Genomic DNA, 22,153 nt, shown 5'->3' on the forward strand with positions numbered 1-22,153 from the left:
GTACCATCTATATTAGGGAAAAAATATGTCAAGTTTTTTGTTCCATGGGGTGTATAAGACTTTCAGTAAAATGGCTTACTTAGTAAGATCGCGCCTTAATTCCCTAATAATAGAAAAAAGTAATAAATAGGCGTCCATACTTGGAGACAGTCCATCAAAATGCCATAAAGATTATCGGCATTTGATACATTACCCCATCGGTATTATCATAATTCGGGCCGATTTATGGGCTATTCCTTCGTTCAATGAGAACCAATTCTTGCATGTGTTAATATATTGGTTCTTGATATTAGTTTGCTGAAGTGTGTCACTTGACGCAGGCAGCTTTTAGCATTTTTTAATTTATATCTAGGAGACGAATCGGCTGATGGTAAGTAATAACCGTCGCCCATGGAGACCAGCACCACCAGAGGGGTTAGAAGTGCGTTGCCGTATTTTAAGAAAGGAGTAAGCTCTTCCTGAAGAAAGGCCAGGTCAAGAGCACCCTAAACTGACGAGCGTGTATGAGGAATGTTATGAAAGTGAAGGAAGCGCAAGAGGTATGTCAGGATCGTAGCAAGTGGAAATCCGTGGTCTCTACCTACCCCTCCGGGAAACAGGCGTGATTATATGTATGTGTAGTAAGCTCTTTTTTTGCAGGATTGAAGGTCGTATCGGTCCGGAAATACCAGGGCAGACAGTTTATTCCACAGTTTAGCTGTGCGAGGGAGGAAGTTTCTGGATAAACATTCTATGAGTATATTTGGAGTAGATATAGTAGTTGCTAAATTGCTAAATATTTCAACCTGATGAGATTGAAAACGAGACAAATAAGAACAAGTAAGGGTGACATTCGGACGGCAATTGTAGCTGCAGTACTGTTGCGGCATTACTGCTGCGCTGTCAATTTGCTTGATAAATTTGTTTTAATGCTCTACTCGGGTAGTCAGCGAACGTTACTTTTTATCAAGATAATTGACAGTTGCAGGGCCCGTGTCAACGTCGCAGCAGTAATGCAGCTGCAGTTGAAATCTTTCTCTTCTCTTCGAGAGGCCAAACTTTTTGAAGTAAAACTTCTTTATGCGCGACTAGAGGGAGTAGAGGGTAACTCAGTTTTTTTTTCTGACGGAAGTAACGCTCAGTAGTGACACACGCATATTACACACGTCAAAGTGCCAACATAGCGATAAACGTCATCGTCAAAGAAGTTTTACTTCAATCGCGCGTAAAGATTACACGCACACACTTTTTTTTCCTTATAAGGAACCGTAAAAAAGTAGTTGTCACCCGAATGTCATTAACAAGCGCGTCACTAGTATATGTCTTATTCTTAAAGGAATAAAAAAAACGTTTATTTATATAAAGTCGGTTAAGTGCGCATTCGCATATTTCAACACGACTTACATCCGAGTTTAAGGAAAACATCCTCCCAATAGGATACGGCGTTGAATGCTCATTTCCTTATATTCATGCCTGATGTACTGCCGATGCATATAGAATTGGTTTAGGGGCAGTGCTGTAGCTAATAATGAAGGGAATTTGTTTTAAAATCAATATCCGTGTAATCTTTTTAACATACCTAATGTATTTATGGAAAATATCCTCGTATTGAAATAACGTCAAATGCGCAGTTAAATTATTTGTAGCGAAAGTTTCTAATCAATTATAAGGCAATTTATAATTAAATATGCCTATATCTTGCCTATCTGTTTCATAACCTTAAGATACTTTTTTTATGACCGGGGTTTAGAAGAAAATGTCTATCTAAAACACACAATTGCTGTGACCAACTTCGGTCAGACTAATCATCGCCAAGTGTATATTCATACACATATGATGGTTACACTTTTAGATCACTCTCGCACTTGTTAGAAAGTGACAGCCACGGTAACAGACGATAAAGGCGCTAACTTCATACTTCCGCTGATACAAAATCGCATGACTGTATCAATCTTCTGTACCTTGAATACATTTGATTTTTTAGAACCTTAAAAACGCCCAACGCGCCTGAGCAAAACATCGGCAGGGGTGCTCATTTCCGGGCCGCTCGTATATTCACGCCTGATTTGCAGGAGCCGCAAGTAATGGCCGCCGTACGTGATCCTTCGATTTGTTTACAGCTTAATGGGGAGGCGATTCACCGAGGATGTCTGTTACACCGTGATTATTTTACTTAAAGCGATATATTTTAGTATATCATAAAACGCCGTCAAAATTAGTTTGGCCTACTTCGTCACAGTGATGGCTCTTCTACATGATGGCCTAGCGCTGGACCAGCGAGATGGCCATGCGATAGTGCCGATGGTTGTCTCCTCTACACGATAGCCCAGCGCTGAGCCATCTGGCCATGTGATTGTTGACAACCGCGTCGAAGCACGCACTGTGGAATGGCCCACGTGCAGATGCGTACTGCCATCGCTGGCTTTGATGTGCGGACTAAAAACCGACACCGCGACCATCCCATCGCCATCCCGCCGCGCCATAAGCCATCCGACACAACTACCCTCTCTACACGCCGGTCCATCTTAGTGGGCCAGTATGATGGCCCATCGTGTAGAGGAGCCATGAAATTTGTAATTGTTAGTAGTGGACACAGGCTTAGTCGGACTTTGTTAATAATTTTGAACCAATTTAGCTATGCTTAGTTTTTTGATTAGGCTGCGATAAGATTAATAACTAAGTTTTGCCAAAACGGTCGTTTATTTATTGTTGTAAAAATACACAATTTTCGCAAAGAACTAAATAGCGTAGTATAATAATTATTTAATTTACCTTCCTCATGACTTTTCCTGACATTCACAAAGGCAACTAGTTATGACCTAATCGTAATAATATTTTTTTTTATACCACGACGGTGGCAATCAAGCATACGGCCCGCCTGATGGTAAGCAGTTACCGTAGCCTATGGACGCCTGCAACACCGGAGATATTACACGCGCGTTGCCGACCGTAACACTCCTCTCCCTCGTTGAGCTCTGGAAACCTTACTTACCGGCAGGAACACAACACTATGAGTAGGGTCTAGTGTTATTTGGCTGCGGTTTTCTGTAAGGTGGAGGTACTTCCCCAGTTGGGCTCTGCTCTAGATCTGGAATGACATCCGCTGTCCTGTGCCCTACCACACAAAGCGAGATGTCATTCACAGTGCCCATACCTCTCTTTTGGACGTAGTTTAAGGACATATCCGGGTCCGGACGCAGTTTAAGGACATACCCGGGTCCAAACAAAATATATTCGGTGTGGTGTAAATGCAGCCCTAAAGTAGTTTTTACTAGTTATTTACAGTGGCTGTCAAATTCGCTAATTGGTCTACTAATATCACATTCGGCCCGTGTGATGATTTATAGTCTATGGTTTTCTAAACCATCCTCTAAGAGAGTGAACCAAGAAAGAAAGTTGATATGGAAGACATGTAAGTGCCATTAAAAGTATGAGTTCTTCGCAGCAAAGGCTATAGTTATTATTATTATTAATTCTTTATTTCAGATAATTATTTTATCCATAGAATTGTTAGTTTGGCTTATGACTACGTTAGTTACTACTACTAAATTATTTAATTATTTACACTTAGTTCAATCCAAAATTTCAGGAAGGTACATGTATAATCCACCCTGTCTGCTTTGACCTTGAGTATACTGTTGTGACTGTCCCGAACCCAACACAACAGAGATGCTATTCGCTTACGCCTGACGGCATAGAAGTCGTCAGTTAGTTCCGCGGCGAACATCCCTGAAGCGCTGCAGTTATAACCAAATAACCAAATTCGCTACGGTGTAAATGCAGCCCTGAAGTGGTTTCTACTAGTATTTTATTCGGCCCCTGTGATGTCCTAATGGTCTATAATGGGCCCGCAGCTCCATTAGCACCCCAGGTATTTGCCGGAACAATTGATTTTAAATTAACCGAACGGGGAATTTATCTTTTCGTAACTGGGTTACTAAATAGTGGTTTGGGATAGTGTTTTGTACTAAGTTTTAAGTTCTTAAAATTACTTTTTTTTTTCAATTATGTACTTGAAATTACTACCGTCTGACCTGCCAACCTAGAACGTACTCCCACCTTAAAGGCCGGCAACGCACTGACAAGCCCTCACTCTGGTGTTGCAGTGACAGTATTTGTTTACCATCAGACGATTTTAGTTATTTTCTTTTCTGAATGACTATTACGGTCCACTTTCCAGTGCTATAAATGCTCAAGAAGATCGATGCTATAGAAATGTGGTGCTGGAGAAGAATGCTTGGCATAACCTCCTCCTTGGCACAGTTCCGAACCAACGTCTCAATTCTCCAGGAACTCGCTAAGACTCCTACCAGTACCAGCATCAGCTACACACCTCCTTAAAATCCCTGTCATTACCCCCGTCGTCTTACATTGTTATGCAGAAAGCCGCAATTCTAAATACTTGCCGAATCACCCGAAATTTTTTAAAGAATGATTTAGCCATACAGGCCTAGACTAGAAACTACATTATACAATTTTAATATGAAATGCACTTGGCTTCGGCCCGTGTACTTCATTACGCCAGTACTTTGTGTACTAAGATATGTAAAGAACCCATATATACAATAATAATAATAACTTGGTATTAAACAGCGTCTTTCCTCCGTCGTCCAGTGTCGTAATTTCACTTTCTTTGGACATATTACACGTAGTGTAGCGTAGCGTAGTAATATACCTGTGGAACGACCTGTAGTGCAAGGAAGAGTTGATAGCAAAAGGCACGGTATAGGTCACTAATGCGTTGGTCACTTAGTCAAAAATCAAAAATGCACTCAATGTACCACTCCACGAATGTGGTAGCATTTATACGTTATTATGACGTCAGTGACGTGATAATGACGTCATTATTATGTCATTATGACGTCGCTGACGTCACTTTGCTGCCTGGGTGTACAAGAATGGCTACAGTATGGGAAGAATGGCGACGGATTGTGAAGTTTCCCACGGGCCCATATGACGACCACGACCACTCTGACATGTGACGACAAAGAAGAAGAAATGCTATAATTCAATTTTGTACTAGTTCCGTCTACGTATTCATGTATTCGTTTATTTCGTGTGAATAATTAGTGTAAACAGAATATCTGGAAGTCTTATTCGACGGAGGACTCACTTAGACCGTCTGTGCTGTCTCCGTAGTAACTAGGGTTGGCAGTGCACCAAAAAATATTGTTTTGTAATTTGCAACTTGCAACGCCTGTAGTGTTGTCGGTATCCATGGGCGACGGTGATTGCTTACCATCGGGTTTTTGTTTGCTCGTTTACCTCCAATATCATAAAAAAACTGAAATTAACGGTCGCGATCTACGAAATAAGTAGGTACAGACAGGATATAGATGCCGAGCAAAACCTCGTGTCTTCTATTCTCCATCTTGTAGTTGAAGTGTTTTTTATTAGCCTAACTTATTGTACCACTGCTGGGCAAAAGCCTCCCTCGTGTTCTCCACTCGATCCTGTCATTGGTATTTCCCACCGTTTCGGGTAGAATGAGTCCAAGTCGTCCCGCCGGGGTCCCTTTGTTCGACATAATTATTGAAAGTCATAATGTACAAATGATTGTCATATTATCATTAGTCATAATTCCGAAACAGTTAACTTTTCAGGATCCTACAGATAGGTTAGGTATGTTTTATGGCAATCCTGAAAAGTTACGCGTTTCTGAGAAGAACCAAATTATGACTAACGATAATATGACAATCATTACATTATGACTTTCAATAATTATGTCAAACAATAGAGACATCACCCCGTCTTGCCATCTCCGTTTCGGTCTGCCTGCCCCCCCGGCCTGTACCATCTGTTCCGTGGATTCCACTCAGTAACAATTTTTTCCCTTTCCGGGTTGAGTTAAGGTTATCGCACAAAATTTTAAGAAAACCAACGTGCCAACCCTATTATCGAATGAAAACAGCTCTTTAATGAGATTTCCCCGTTTTTCTCCGATTGCTCCTTAGATTGGGCTACAGCTTTATTGGCAAAAATAAATTTGCAAGCTCTCACAGGATTTGTTTCCTTCCGCCTTACTATCGTACCAAAACGGCGTATATTCTATAGAAATCTTTGGCCATTACGTCCATTTTTAAAATAGGATTCTCGGAAACTAGTTTGAATTGGTTCATAAAGCTTTTATGTTGGTTTTTAGATTTTCTTAATAGTGGAACGAATTGAATAAAGACGGTGCACTTGTACTGATAATGTAGATTACTTTGGCACCTTAATCTTATTCTGTGAAACGTTTTGGTAGTAGCGCAATTTTATCTTTGGAACGTCGTTATAATTTCAAAGCATTTATGTTCCAAGCATTACACGAATTATGTATGTTTTGAAAGTTTAGATGTAGTCATTTCAATTTAGGTTAATTTTAGACTTGTTATGTTGAAAATAAACAAATGCAACTGACATCCAACATGGCGTGCCCTCCCATCGATTAAACTTAAAATAAACATAAAATTTATCACTAACCCTAAGTTTATTTAAACACATTGTCATGAAATGACCTAAAAAACGTCGCGTGTCACACACTCGTTTATCTACACTGATATATGGTTAAAATGCCTGTGATCCCGATAGTAGCCGAGTTTTGTATGCTATTTCAATCCTTAGGCATTCGTGGTATCCGCTCGCAATTTCCAATAATTCTCTTTAACTCTCAATCTAAATTACTTTGCATTGAAGTGAAGACTTTATGTCATTAACGTAGAGTTTACATTTCAACGGTGTAATGGTGGAAGATAGGATAATGATAAATGATAAAGGTAGCGTTTTAAACCCACGTGTGGACATAGTTTATAATCATTGCTTGAAAGGATCGTGATAGGGTACATGAGCGCTTTTTCAGCCATTTTTTTATCGCCTACGTCAAATTAAATTATTTTGCTTTGTAGTGGCTATTTTGTAGTAATTTAAATCGATTAATGTATGTTTATTTTGCTGCAAGTTTTTAATGTTTATACAAATGAAAACACGCATTGTATGTCTGTTAATCTCTCTATGTATATAACACTATATAGTATTTATTACTTTAGTAGGTAAAGTATCATCATCATCATCATGTCAGCCGATAGACGTCCACTGCTGGACATAGGCCTCCCCCAAGGCTCGCCACTCCGACCGATCCTGTGCCGCTCGCAACCACCGAATTCCCGCGACCTTCACCAGGTCGTCGCTCCATCTCGTTGGAGGCCTACCGGCAAAGGTAAAGTATGTCTTTAGAATAATAAACTCTACATCTTACCAAGTAGGTATTATGAATGTGAATGTGAAAGTATGTACTTTTGGATGTTACGATATTTGTACCTTTATCCCACAAAAATGGTTAAACAAAGGAAAAATTACCATACGTACAGATAGTAGTAATGTAGGTAGGTACAGTCGAATGACTTGTGGGTCAAAATTCTTTTCGTTGTCTTGTTTCTGACCACTCTGCCACGCTTGTATTTCCGTCTTCTATCAAATAAATAAAAAAACGAGTGCTATCGCATGTCTTTCTATCTGTAGATTATATTTTAAATGAGAAAAACTAAATTTCATCTCATACAAAAAGCTCCACTCCGTCACATTTTTTGGGGATAAAACCAAGACGAATTTCGACCCTTGTACGCGAACCAAGTCAGTGCAGGGCAGATAACAAATAAAGTTTAGGGCATATAACCCTATAAATACACCCGACTAAAGAAGTAATGATCGTAGTAATAAGTAAAGTCGGTATCAAATAGATAGAGACAGCTAAAGTGGCCAAATATATCGTTTTATATTTATAAGGAAGACATTTAATGATTTTTTTTTTTTTTATTAGCCTATTTTGGTGTCCCACTGCTGGGCAAAGGCCTCCCCTCGTTTTCTCCACTCGACCCTGTCATCGCCATTTTCCCACCATTTGGGGTAGAATGCGTCCAAGTCGTCTCGCCATCTCCTTTTTGGTCTGCCTGAACCCCGGCCTGCACCGTCTATGGTTTACTGATATATTTGGCCAATTTGGCTATGTAACATTTAAATGGTACATAGTCAAATTGGCCAAATATATCGTCGTGTCGTCGAAAAGTTTTAAAACTTTCGCGTTTTGAACACATGTTAAATCACATTTCCAATCGGGTCTATCGCGAATTTATTTTGTTACCTTTATTTACCGACGTTTCGACACAGGTTTCACTGGTCGTGGTCGCGGCTAACTGACGTCCCAGCAAAATGTCAAAACATAGATTTGTGTGACTACCCGACGAAAAGTGTGTGAAAAGTTTGGGGTAGACACATTTCACCCACTACACATAAATGTTAATTATTTTCAATAGTCCGACACGCAACACTCACAACATCCACGCACACATCCGAAGATAGATCCCTTCCCTTGGCTTTAACTTCTGGTTGCCGATAAGTTAAAACCATCTTCCCTATTAACATTGGGGTATCACCAGTGAAACCTGTGTCGAAACGTCGGTAAATAAAGGTAACAAAATAATTTCGCCACAGACCCGATTGTAAATGTGATTTATTTTGGCTATGACTTTCTATTTGATGCCTCTCTACTTACTGTCTTGTGCCCCCAAAACCAAGATAAGCTTCTAAAAGTGTTTTTACTTTTCTGTATACTTAAGTTTTGCATTGCAAATTCTAAAATACGGGAAATATAAAATGGAACAGCCTGTCTAATGCAAGTCCCACGAATACCGTCATAATGTGACTGGAGCATATTAATTTGGGCGCAAAACCCGCCGGGGCTGGTAAAAAGCTTCCACATAAGAACAGGAAGGGGAAGTCCGCTGTGGCTCTCAAAACATAAAAACAAGGATGTAGAGCTCTGGATATGGTCTCGAGTGGAGACCGCGCGTATCGCCAAACGTAGCGTAGGACGCCCTCAGACTAGATGGAGCGATGACCTTAGCAAGGTGGCTGGCAAGAGCTGGTTCAGAGTTGCCGCAAATCGTGCTCAATGGCGTGCAATAGGAGAGGCCTATGTCCAGCAGTGGACGAAAGTAGGCTGGTGATGATGATGATGATGATGTGATTCAAAATGGTTGATATATTCTGAACTTTAGGTAAGTCTCAGGTAGAGCTTTACGGGAGTATTTCGGCCAAAGACAAATCCTAATGGAACAGGATCAGTTCAGTTTTTAAAAATAAAATTGCTTCTGTCCATTTGGAGTATTAGTACCAACCAAAGCGAATTATATCTGTATCTAATAAACCACTGAAACACCTTTGCTGTCACTGTAGGGACCGAGGTGAGTTGTGACATTTGGAACCTATTAACTGTTAGCGAGCTCGCAACAGTGCGCGTTTGTTAGCTAGTAACTTGAACTAATAAACAAATAGTATTATCATACAGAACGGCCACGCACCGCCCCGCCCCGACTCGAATTACCTCGCCCCGTGACAGCAGATTGATGACCTTTTGCCGACCGCTCAGTACTGTTTTTAAGCAACTTACTCACACTATGACGCATGACGCGTGTACAGACGTTCACACATAAAAAACGCAAGTGATTTTTGATGTATAGCGTGTCCGCCCTGTGACTGTAGTTTTTAGATAAACATTGAAGTCTATTCCAGAAAGTAAAATAGCATCTGTGTCAGTACTATAACCATGCAGCTTATGCCTTCCTATGCAGTGAATGCAGTGCACCCGACACATGCACTTGTGTTTATATTAATATTGGGACACTTTGCATTTAAACTAGAAGTTAAAATATACATAATGTTGTCTACCCTTACCGCAATAGTTTTTAAAAATCAAATTATTTTGACGGCTTATATCGAATGAATTTAAAATACATCCTGTCGGTGCGAGAAATATACACTCAGTTTTTAAATACATTTTGTCCAAGCTATTACCTATCTATTTGAATACCTTACTCATATGAGCATCCATGGAATTTACATACGTGTCACTGCCTATCCTATTTTTACGTATTATTACATGGTTTATATATATGTTTTAACAACATTGCTATAATATTGTCTTCGGTTACCGCGATAGTTACTCATGAAATAAAACTATGAAAACGTATATTGAAACTATTCAATATACGCGATATAATCCGTTTTCATAGTTTTATAACATTGCTATAAGTTTTTGGTCATGTGGCGAATAGTCATCAAAACATGTCAAATCGAGCCCCAGCGCGTGATATCCGGAACAAATGATCCGGATATTGCTGTTGTTCCATGATTCGGAAAAATCGGGAAAATGGAAAACCTCAGTAATTGATAGTTCCCGGAAACTGAACAGTGAACGGAAAACATTTTCGGGAAATATTTGGTTGATAAGTTCTGTTAATTAAAATTTTATTAGGTAGGTACAATTAATATTGTAGGTACTGGTATAATTAGCTGTTTTTAGCGTGAAAATACCGACACGACTGAAACCTGAAACATTTCAGCGAATGAAACGGCATTTATTTCGCGATTTTGAGGTTGGGCTTATAGTAAACTAGCGACCTGCCCCGGCTTCGCACGGGTTACACAAATCTTTAACAAATTATACACCTAAACCGTCCTCAAGAATCACTCTATGGATACTCTATTGATACTCCATTGAAAACTCTATTGAAAACTCCATTGATAGGTGAAAACCGCATGAAAATCCGTTCAGTAGTTTTTGAGTTTATCGCGAACATATATTACACACAGACGGACGGGGGATCGCCAAAAAGTATAGACTATATAACCATACTCGGTACATTTTTGTGACTTAAAAACAGAAGAATGTATATGTGTTTTATAAAAGCGACATGACAATAAACGATTAATTAAACAATATTTCATTAAACATTCATCAACAGAGATCAAACCCTCAAGGCAAGCAATATTTCCCGTCGCTTATGAATGCAGGTTCGATGTCCGTTAGATTATTAGCAATAAAATTACAAGTTATTACCTGTTATTAATGATGCATCATAGTTAATGTGAGGACATGGGTCAGGCGTTAGCCTTTCTATACAGGACCTAGTAATTATATTAATATTACAAATGTGAAAGTTTGTATTAGATGTCACGAATAATCGACATGCGGCGCATTCGGCAATTTTTGCCGAATATTGGGAAATCGCATATTAAATCACATTTAAAACTGGGTCTATCGCGAAATTTATTTTGTTACCTTTATTTACCGACGTTTCGTCGGGTAGTCACACAAGTCTCTGTTTTGACATTTTGCTGGGACATAAGTTAGCCGCGACCACGACCAGTGAAACTTGTGTCGAAACGTCGGTAAATAAAGGTAACAAAATAAATTTCGCGATAGACCCGATTTTAAATGTGATTTAATATATATTCGGAAATCGGCCAAATATTGCGTACTATGCGGCCGAATACCAATATGCACCGCAGTATTACAGCGCGACATTACTGCCAACTGCATAGCTGCCGTTAATGTCAAAATCAGCAATGCAGTCGGCAGCATTACTGCAGCAGTAATCGGCAGCATTAAATAGTCTGAATACGAAGAGTACCTTAATTGATATCCTTATCTGCACTGTGTGTTTACATCAAATGATCTTCAAAATCTCCCACCGAAGTTTATAACCAAACATTACGATTATTTGACGCCCCTTATCCTAGATCTTACGACGGAACCCCGAAAGGGTCCAAACGCGGGCCATATAAATTGGGCAACAAATACGGCCCGGGCCATACGGAACCGCGGTGCATAAATAAGTCATTTGCTCAGATCTGTTGTATTGACTGCGAGCAAAATTGTAAAGCTGGGGATACACTGTCGTTTATTTAAATGTAAAACGTTGCAAACGTGCAGCCGAGCCGCTTAATAGGAAATGGAAAGTAAAATTCCAGATAACGTATACTGAAAGAAAGCACTTCCCCGTGAGTTCGTCGGCCTTTACCGTCGAGGCTTTTTTTGTTATTTTGGTAGCCTATGGAGAAAAGCGTGCGACTTTTAATCCAGAGGTCGTGGTTTGAACCCCGACTCGCACCAATAAGTTTTTCGGAACTTGTGTAGCACGAAATATCATTTGATATTTGTCAGTTGCTATTCAGTGAAGGAAAACATCATGCGGAAACCGGACTGGTTCCAATAAGGCCTAGTTTCCTCGCCGGGTTGGAAGGTCAAATAGCAGTCGCTTTGGTAAGAACGAACGCCAACGTAATTTTTCGGAATTATTTACCAATCGGATCCCAGGCTCCCATGAGCCGTGGCAAAAAGCTGGGAAAAAGCGAGAAAGATGATAATTTATAAAACCACAATTATTAATGTTCTATCCACCACCACCGCTTTTCTCCGGACGTTTTCCTTCGCCAGTGTATTTCCAGCATTACCCGCATTTCGCACGCCCGATTTGCATAGAATTGTCACAGCGTCGTTATTTACGCCCTTCCCTTGTATCCCAGTGTCGCAAGAAACATAAACATTCCCATTAAGGCCCAGACCCGGGGAAATTATAAAATGCCTCGTCGGTAAAGCTTTTTGTAAGATTTATTCTGCAGTTTGCTTTATTCGTTCGAGTACTCTTCAATTTGGATGTCCATTATGTTCAAGTTGTTTCCCAAGTTTTTGAACTGATTGCAGATGCAAGTTCGACTGGAAAATTCTGCGGAGTCTTTTTAAATCCACTAGTTATTAGGGCGTCCGCTATCTGGCGCGGGTGCACCCGTCTGCGTTAGCGTTTCACATGCTATTTTTCGTTAATCCGCTCACCCGCTTCGTTCAACCGCCCCAGCTAGCGGACGTCCTTAGAACCGTGTTGCTGCGAAAAACATTTAGGGTATTTTATATCTTAACAGTACTTTGGTCATATCATGCGAAACGAGAAATATAAACTCCTTCAACTCATTATCCAAGGAAAGATCCAAGGTAAAAGATCATCCGGACGAAGACGTAACTCATGGCTCAAAGATCTCCGAACATGGTTCAAACAGAGCACACGCTCATTATTCCGCGCGGCTGCGTCTAAAGTTCGTATAGCCCTTATGATAGCCGACCTTCGGTAGGAGATGGCACTGGAAGAAGAAAAAGATATCTTAAAACTGAGCACTACAAAATACCTTATGGCTACGATGCATTACGCAACACCGAAGTGTCAGGGTGCTTGCCGCGGAACAGTCGGAACTTAACACCCTTTGGCCAAAACTCCTTCTTGGTGAAGGTTGACGTTCAATCAGAACGGTAACTAAAAGAATTAAAATTTCCCCTAGCGAAGTAGTTTTTAACTGAGTATTGGAAAAACTAACGGACTACTGGGAAAACTATAATAAGGTTTACGAATGAAAACTAAGTACGAATCCGTCTTCCTTTAAAGGCTGGTTCTGGTAGCTCTGTGTGGGTGAGACTCGTGCGATAACGAGTGCGGCGCCGTCATCCGCGGCCGCTGGCTTGGACCAGGGCCAGGGCACGGGGGATTAGGGTACCGATGTGATGTTGCGATTGACGCGCGACTAACGCACGATTGTCGTCCTATAGATGACAAGGTGTGTGATTTGTAGAATAGTTGGGATATGAACTAGTGCGCACAGACAGACGTGCTACTGACGCGCTTAAAAGGCGTAGCTTAAGGTGTGTAAGTCATGCGTTAAGCGCAAACTTAATATCTCAAATCTCAACTGCCGCAAACCGTGGCTCACGTATCGCATGTTTTGGCCCGAAGTTAGATTATATATAGCGCCGAAAGTGATGCTTTACATGATGCAAATATATCCGCATCGTATGTTTTTCTTCAATGGTTCACTTCGTATTTAATGGATCACGAAAACAATACGACATGCGGTGGATATTATAGTACCTAGGGTAAACTCGCATTATTTGGTGATACACCTAATTCGGTGATACAAGTTTTGAAGCAGGACACCCAGGAAAGCTAGTGAATTAGGGCCTTTTAAATTTGCCTCACCACAAAGCCGCCGAAGCCATGAAGCCGTGAGGTCCCATTTAAAAAGCCGTAATTTACTAGCTTTCCTGGGTGCTTCAAAACTTGTATCACCGAATTAGGCGTGTCACCAAATGCATGCGGTCGAATGCTGATAGCGACCCTGCGGCACCCCATCTAAGGCAGATTCGGCACTCGTTGGTGGTTTTAGACGGTAGTCCTCTGGTTAGTCCGTCATCCCTCCTGGTTCCCCCGGACCAGGTGGCATGCGTAAACGCATTTCTCCAACGTTAAAAAAAAAAAGAAAAAAGGCATGTCACCAAATAATGCGAGTATACCTTTGAAAAGAAGTCCTAAAAGAGACTAAATTAAATTATGTTGTATGGTCGTTTATCTTGTCACAGACAACTCTGCAAACTCTGCATGGCCTTTGCAATGAAAGTGTGGCAATGTCAAATTTCTATGAAAATATATCGTTTATATTGAAACTAGGTACCTCACATTGTTTTTTCCATGTTGGTGCAGGCTTAGATCGAATCTAAAACGCAACGCCAACATTTTTAAACTAACCCCACATAATCGCACAAGCGGAACTCCCCCCTAATAAGTGTCAACGTGTAATGGATACATTTAGCAGGAAACTGCAATTTATGCGGGAGCTAGCATAAATCTGAATCCGAGGTTCCGTTGGAGCAAATTTTAATGTCCGACCGATCTGTGCCAATTCGGCAAGATGGCGATAACTTGATGAATAATGTTTTCGGGAACTTATCCTAAATAAGCTTTTGGCAAAAATTTCATTTTTGGTACAAGCTTTTATTTTCTTTCCACAGGCAACTAATACTCATCGAGATGATTTTAATAACCCCAAACACAATAAGAAATACGACTTATTACAAACAATTATCGAGGGAAAATTCGAGGGAAGAAGAGGGAGAGGTAGACCTAGATATAAATGGATAGATAACATTAAGGACTGGACACTTACAAAAGACGCAGCCGCTCTCAAGAGATTAGCAAAGACCAGGAAGCTGAATGCCATGCTGACCGCCGACGCCCATTAGATGGGCATGGCATCAAAAGAAGAAGAAACACAATTAGTTTGCGTTGTTTTATCACAGTTGCCATGGCCACCTCCTGTTTCCATCATCAGATCAGCTCTATCCATGTCATCATAACATTGCATTGTCATCCGATTTATATGTATGCAATATTTCAGCTCAAATGGAAATCGGGAAGTGGGTCAAATATAGCTTCCAAAAATTTGCCCCCACTAACAGGGCAAGTTAAATAAAAGCTTGTAATTTTTTTGTAGTACGCTTCCACAGATCTAGAATGACGCTTACGCTTAGATAATTGAATTGTGTAAAGGGGAAGTCATCATGTATACGACCATTTCATGAGTGCGAAAGAGGCTGACTACAAATGAAAAAGCGTGTCCACTTTTGAGCTCCATAGTGGCCGCTAACGGCTGCTTGAATGTGCCAAAGCGTAAGGTTAGCGGACTGGGAAATACGAATAAGTTGTGTTCAGGAGATATGGGTGATTATATTTTGTAATATACTGTTGTAAAAGCAAATAATTTACGCAATCACATATTATTTTTGAGTTCAGTGTTTTCAATGTCTCTAATGTTTTACGTAGTACCACTGTATATATCTTGTATGTAAATAAAGAATTATTCATGTCACTTGATATTTATCATTCCGATATTGGTCGCACTTTTGATATTTGACCGGCAGTCTTTTACGAACCCTAACGGATTTCAGAGGTATCTAAATATTACAAGCCCTGGTAAAATACTTCAAAGGCTTGTAAAGAATCAACAAGAAAATACGAGTATATTGTTCATTGACGGTTTGTAGTAACTTCAACCGATTTTATAAAAATGTACCATTTTCAAGCAAAAGGGTACTTATTGTCGCTTGTCAGTAAGGCGCTATTGCCATATAGCTTCAATTAGAAATCAACCTTATCGACAAGCGACAATGTGGTACCTTTTGATTGAAAACGTCACAAATAATGAAAAACTGTAAGTAAATCGAGAAATGTGGGGGCTGCTTATCTCCCAAAATCTTATCTCCCAAAAATTACATATTTTAGGAATTACTAGAAATTTCGAGTCGAAATCTCTTGACCTAATCATACACAAAATGTCTCAACATATCTCATGATCATAACGAACTTTTACTCTTTCAAACCCGCTATCATCAGACAAGAAAAGCAAGCACTGATTCTTCATATCGGGTCATAGGTTCCGATCTCGGATCTTTCCGCTTATTTGAGAATCGACGCCGTCTAATTTTCCAAGACGTTGCTCAATCTACTATGGGTCCTTTGAATATATCCCCCCCCCCTCCCTCTTGCCTTTGAGATTAAGCTACAAATAGATTAAAATGTTTACTGGTGCTTGATAGATTTCTTAATACTGATGCAGATGACATTCTCGAAAAAAAGAAGTGTAATCAAAAACAATATGATTTTATTATATTGTTATAACTAGCGAGTAGCGACCCGCCTCGGTTTCGCACGGGTGCAATACTGATGTATTATACATATAAACCTTCTTCTTGAATCAATCTATCAATAAAAAACTTTAAAGTTCTAAGCATACATATGGACAGACAGATAGCAGGAAGCAACTTTGTTTTATACTATGTAGTGATAAATTGACCCGGTAATGGCGTGGCGGGGTGGCCTAGCGGTTCAAGGCGTTAGCCTGGATTGCTAAAGACGCCGGTTCGAATCAGGCCTTCACCACTGGAGGCCTTTGTCACTATTTCATTACTATATGACATCTACTGCCATCTTGGTGATATGAGTCGGGATATTTTTTTTTTGTTTTTGCTCATTAACGTTGTTAACATTGTAATACTGATAGCTTATTATGGGTTCGAATCCCGGTAAGGGCATTTATTTGTGTGATGAGCACAGATATTTGTTCCTGAGTCATGGGTGTTTTCTATGTATTTATGTATTTGTATATTATATATATCGTTGTCTGAGTACCCATAACACAAGCCTTCTTGAGCTTACTGTGGGACTTAGTCAATCTGTGTAAGAACAACATCAACCGGCGCGCCGCGGCGGTTTACTATGAAACTTTCCATACAATGAATTTTAGCGAACTCTTTAACGATCACAAACAGTTGGTGCAACCGACCCTTAATCCAGTAAAAGTCGGCATCGTCATTTATCGGTCCTCGCATCACTACCATAACCGGAATGTCACATCACTAGGAGCGTCCTCCATCTTGTAGATCGGTTTTGGGGCGTTGTACGCGCCACGTACTATCCACAACTAAACTCTTATATTTTGTGATTGTCTAATAAATATTTGTTATAATGGTGCTCTGGTGTTTTTACTCTTACAGCTACCTAGCTCCTCGTGGCCCTTGTATAGTCCTGCTATCGCTTTACAAGAGCTAATAAGTCTAATAACCGTACACTGTCTTGTACTAACCGTACAATATTCGTCTATATTATAGCTCCCCATACCTTGACACTGGCTAAAGTGTCCCAATGGACTGAAGCCATTAAATTTTAAAAACTGAACTGAACTGCCATCTATTTCAGTTTACAACCACACAAAATACTAAACAAAACTTAATACTCCCGGCGGTTAATAAAAAGCATCCCTTAACCAATTAATAAAACGCTCAGGCGAGCCGAAAACCAATTTTTGGCCCTTCCCACCCCTTCCGCGGTTTACGCTTGACGCGTGACGAGGGGTGTTACTTAGTTTGGGCTGCTGACACACGGACGGACACGACAGCAAAATATAGTAACATTGGCTTAAGAATATTCTGAGGGTATGATCAAAAAAGCGTCTTAAGCGGAGAAAAATATGTGGACCAATCTAAAATGGCATATTACGCGGGGCGAAAAATAATATGTCCGTAAAAATATCAATTTTATCGCCGAACGCTATTTTTCTTCTTTTGCATTTATCAGCAAATATTCTTTGAACTATGCAATTTTCCAGTTAATTGACTTGAAATATTATTTTATGGAGAAAAGAAGCCATTTTTATAGTGCTTCCTATACAATGTGACGCGGCATGCAGCGGGCGGCGTCCGAAAACCAAGGCATTACGTAAGCCTCCACCAAGAAACGATTGGTTAAAACAGATACAATATGGTGGTCGGCGTCAAGCGTACACGCTCGCAGTATGTGTTTTGAAGCCTTCGAGTTAGTGGCTTCGTTCGTACAGCGTACTTGCGAAGAAGAAGACGACACAACACAACACACAATCGGATGACGCCAACACATAGGCACGACGCACACGCCAGCCTAAGCTGCCGGTCGCTTTCACTGCGGCCCCGAAACCTGGTCCCGCTCAAACGGGATAAACCAGGCTAGGGATCGTGGGGTCGGATAACGGCCGGTAGCGATAAAGCTGGCCCACACCAGATCGCATAGTCCTCCACACAATGACGACGAAAGACCGCCCCACGAGGATGAGGCGCGAATAGATAGGTAGTCTCCGCAGCAGGAATGCGGTCAAGGGTGTGAGGACACCCTTGCAAAAGGAATCCATCCATCGTTCGTATATTTTCCATCCTCTCCCGCCTTAAGTATCAACCGGTAGTTTAACTTGAGGCCTAGCCGCAACGTTTTTGCCTGACTATAATAAATTATGTACGGGCATTGTCTTCTGATGTTATCTTGACTCGGAGGCTCTGTTTGTTGCCTTTATTAACTTTCTCTTGGGTAATGTTTGCTATTTTACCAAGAATAATACTTAGACAGGTTGCAAAGTAACCAATATTATTGTAGCTACGACGAAAAGCGAAGCGAGGAGAAAATTTAGTACCTACCTACCTATCTGTGGCCATATCATACATCATAGTCATCATACCTAGTCAATATTTACGCCCAGAAATGCCAATTAAATTTAGTGATAAGCTTATTCTAATTAGTTTTAAGTATATCTGTAACTCATAACTTGCATGTTTGGTCTAACTGTCAATGTAAGTTGGTAAAAAGAAATTGAATAAAATATCTGAACCATATAAAAAAAGCATTTATCACAGGTATACCACAAATACTCGTACTTGTCGTGTCTCGTGTCGTAGGTACGTTGTAACGTAAGACACTTATAACATTATTTAACTTCCATTAATATTTATTATGCTAAGATTTAAATCACCTGTTTTTAACCCTTAATTTGGCAATCAATAGTCCTCAACAGTCCCAATGGTTCTGGTTAGGAAAAAAATAAATAAGGCTATGTTCGTCACGACGGACATTGACAAATGAAATAATATAGTATCTACAATCAATTAATGTTTATTTATTTTTGTTCCAGGTATGTTTTTAACATTATTTGGCGATACGGATAATAGGTACATTAATTTATTTAAAAGGTGAGAAACGGGAGAATAGGATACTCAATTACTCAGCATAATGCCGCGGTAATCCGTGGCGCTGGATTTCAGTGGGGACCTAACTTAAAACTATCTGTTAGTGGCGACACATACGCCAACGACGCGCAAAAAACAGACATAAAAAACCGGCTAAGTGCGAGTCATACTCGCCCACCGCGGGTTCCGTACTTTTTAGTATTTGTTGTTATAGCGGCAACAGAAATACATCATCTGTGAAAATTTCAACTGTCCAGCTATCACGGTACATGAGATACAGCCTGGTGACAGACAGACAGACGGACTGACGGACAAACGTACAGCGGAGTCTTAATAATATGGTCCCGTTTTTACCCTTTGGGTACGGAACCCTAAAAAAGTAAGTAACACAAAGAATCTATACATACAAAAACAACAAAAGAGAAAAAACATACTAGTGATATATAAAGTACACAATGAATTATAAAAAAAAATACATAGACATTTAACCTATTACAAAATTAAGAATACATATTATAACATAATTATCCAATTACAATACTATAAAACTTCATAAATCTAAAAATAAATAATACTAAAAGATATCCCCCTGCGGCATGGTGCCGTACATGCTGGCAGCATTTCCTCTCTGTACCGCTTAGACTAATATAATATTCTAAATTACATTACAGATTTTTACCTACGACATTTCCTCTCGATCCACATGACCTATTTCTTTACACGGATATATCCGTGAAGGAAAACGTGGGACATGATTAGCGATAATATCATGACAAATATTGGTTCATTTCCTTATTTACCACAGCCACGGAGATTTCATTTCATACGATATCTTTGTGCCATAAGCAAGTTATTTATATTTTGTGGTTTGTTTTGATGCGTTCAGCAGAAGATACGTTAGAAGTAGGTAAAGCCTTTGACTATGGTGGGTACAGATTTGGTATGTTTTTATATTATAGGTGTTTTTATGTCTTCTTTTTTTAAGACGCCATTTAGGGACAAGCATCCAATCTACAAAAAACTGTCAATAGAATTTGAACTTTCTGTCAAAACGAAAAGTAGTAGTTGTGGTAGTAGTAAAACTCTTTGTTGTACAAAAAGAAACATGAAACAAGAGAAAAACGCATCCTTTGTACAAAGGCGAACTTATCCCTTTCAGGACGAAAACGAAAAGTCATTGATTTAAATGGCAAATTTTAGAGGATGGATCCTTTTCCCTAAATGGCGTCCTATGGCTTCTGTTCTGTAGTATGATGTTGCCAATATCAAGTGTGCTTGTATGTAGAGTGTGACGTTTTTCGGTAGTTGCATTTAGGTCAATGGGGGATCAGGATGCTTAGCCAAAGTGCCAATAGTTAACGCTCTGTGGCGTAGCGTATAGTCATCAGCTCTCTCTATAGTAAGTAAGTAAATCTTTATTATCTCTATCACTCTTCCATATAGTGCGACAGTAAGTAAGTAAGTAAGTAAATATTCTTTATTGCACCAAAATTATACATACACACAAAACACAAGCGACAGAACACAGACAGAAGTGACAGTGACAGAAGCGTTTCGTTCGCTACGGAGCGTTAACGATTGGCATGTTGGCTACGCAGCCTGTTATTATGATTTATTGCTCCATGTCGGTATCAATAACACTTTAAACGATAGTTAACTAGTGGCTCTGTGAGCTGTAGACCTGTAGACCTCTGACTGACAATCGTCTTAAGTGGCCTTTATGCCAATTTCCTCCATTTAGAACATTTTCCGAAAAACGCAACGACAGAAAAATTCAATCTAACTACTGAACCTGCTCAGAAAAGTTCACGGGTATCGGTTGAGAAATAAGACCTGCAGAGGAGAACAACCGGACATTCTTGTCCAAGCTAAAACGGAGACTTTCGCTGACGCTCGCTCAATTTATACCTAGTGGCTCTGTGAGCTGTAGACCTCGCGTTAAGCTTAGAAAATGTTAAAGTGGAAATTACTTAGTTCGTCGAGTCGTTATCACAGTAAATTCACAATGGTCTTAAGCGCCATAGACGCTAAATACCAAAAACAAGAAAAAAAAATCTATTTGATGATAGAATTTGGTCGCAAAATTTCACAAGAATGTGTTAAGAATTGCGACCTGTAGAGGAGAACATCCGGACGTACGAAAGCAAAATGCCCGAGTTAAAACGGAAACCTTCGCTGACGCTTCGGTCAACTAGGACTGGTGTATTTTTGTCCACCGTCAAACCGGGATATGGTCATGATTAAAACTTGGAAAAATATCAACGCGTAAACTCTAGGTCCATGGGATCCCAGCGCGCACAAGTTTTTTTGCAGAAATCGCGAAGCGCTTGGTTGACGTAACTAGTGACGTAGCTGGCGGCTTCCTCGCACAACGTAAGCATTGCGATACAGCGAGGAAATGCCGCCAGCATCCTTGTTACAAAGCCTCAAGGGCCTATTTTAGATTTAACCTAACATGCACACGCATGCATGCGCATGTAACTCCTCTGGAGTTGCAGGCGTACATAGGCTACGGAGACTGCTTAACATCAGGCGGGCCGTATGCTTGTTTGCCACCGACGTAGTATAAAAAAAACCTAGTTATTAATTTAGTTTAGTTTACCTCTGTATACCTATAACGCGTAACGTATTGATGTGTTTATCTTCTTAGTGATCTATTTATTAAGAAGACTGCACGGCAAGAATATGCTTTTCGACTTAGCTGAACACTGTCCCACTGTCTCGTATTCTTTCGCTCTTTTATTCTAAGCTGGTTACGATTGCCACTTATTAAATAAAGCCATGTGCTATGTGTAGGTGGACTGGACATATATAACGGGGTACAACACGGCACGAACTTTTTTAATATCAACCACCATGTGGCCAACAAACGGTATGGCCCGCGTTAAGAGGGAGCTAATTCAATATTCTAGTTTTTATGTTTAATTTTTACACATTTTAATAAAGGGTGCCATGAAGTTCACTTGGAAAGACTTGGAAGACTACTTATATTTG

General features: G+C 40.1%; 1 long non-coding RNA gene and 1 other non-coding gene across 2 annotated transcripts in view; one reads left to right on the forward strand and one right to left on the reverse strand.

Moving 5' to 3' along the window:
• The window catches only part of LOC134751459 (uncharacterized), a 255,547-nt gene that overhangs the window by 198,650 nt on the left and 34,744 nt on the right, over positions 1-22,153 (reverse strand). The gene's annotated exons all lie outside the window — the stretch shown is intronic.
• Positions 16,481-16,553, forward strand: Trnas-gga (transfer RNA serine (anticodon GGA)). The gene has a single exon. It is a non-coding gene; the product is annotated as a tRNA-Ser (tRNA).

This window comes from Cydia strobilella, chromosome 22 (assembly GCF_947568885.1).
Source record: "Cydia strobilella chromosome 22, ilCydStro3.1, whole genome shotgun sequence".
NCBI lineage: Eukaryota > Metazoa > Arthropoda > Insecta > Lepidoptera > Tortricidae > Cydia > Cydia strobilella.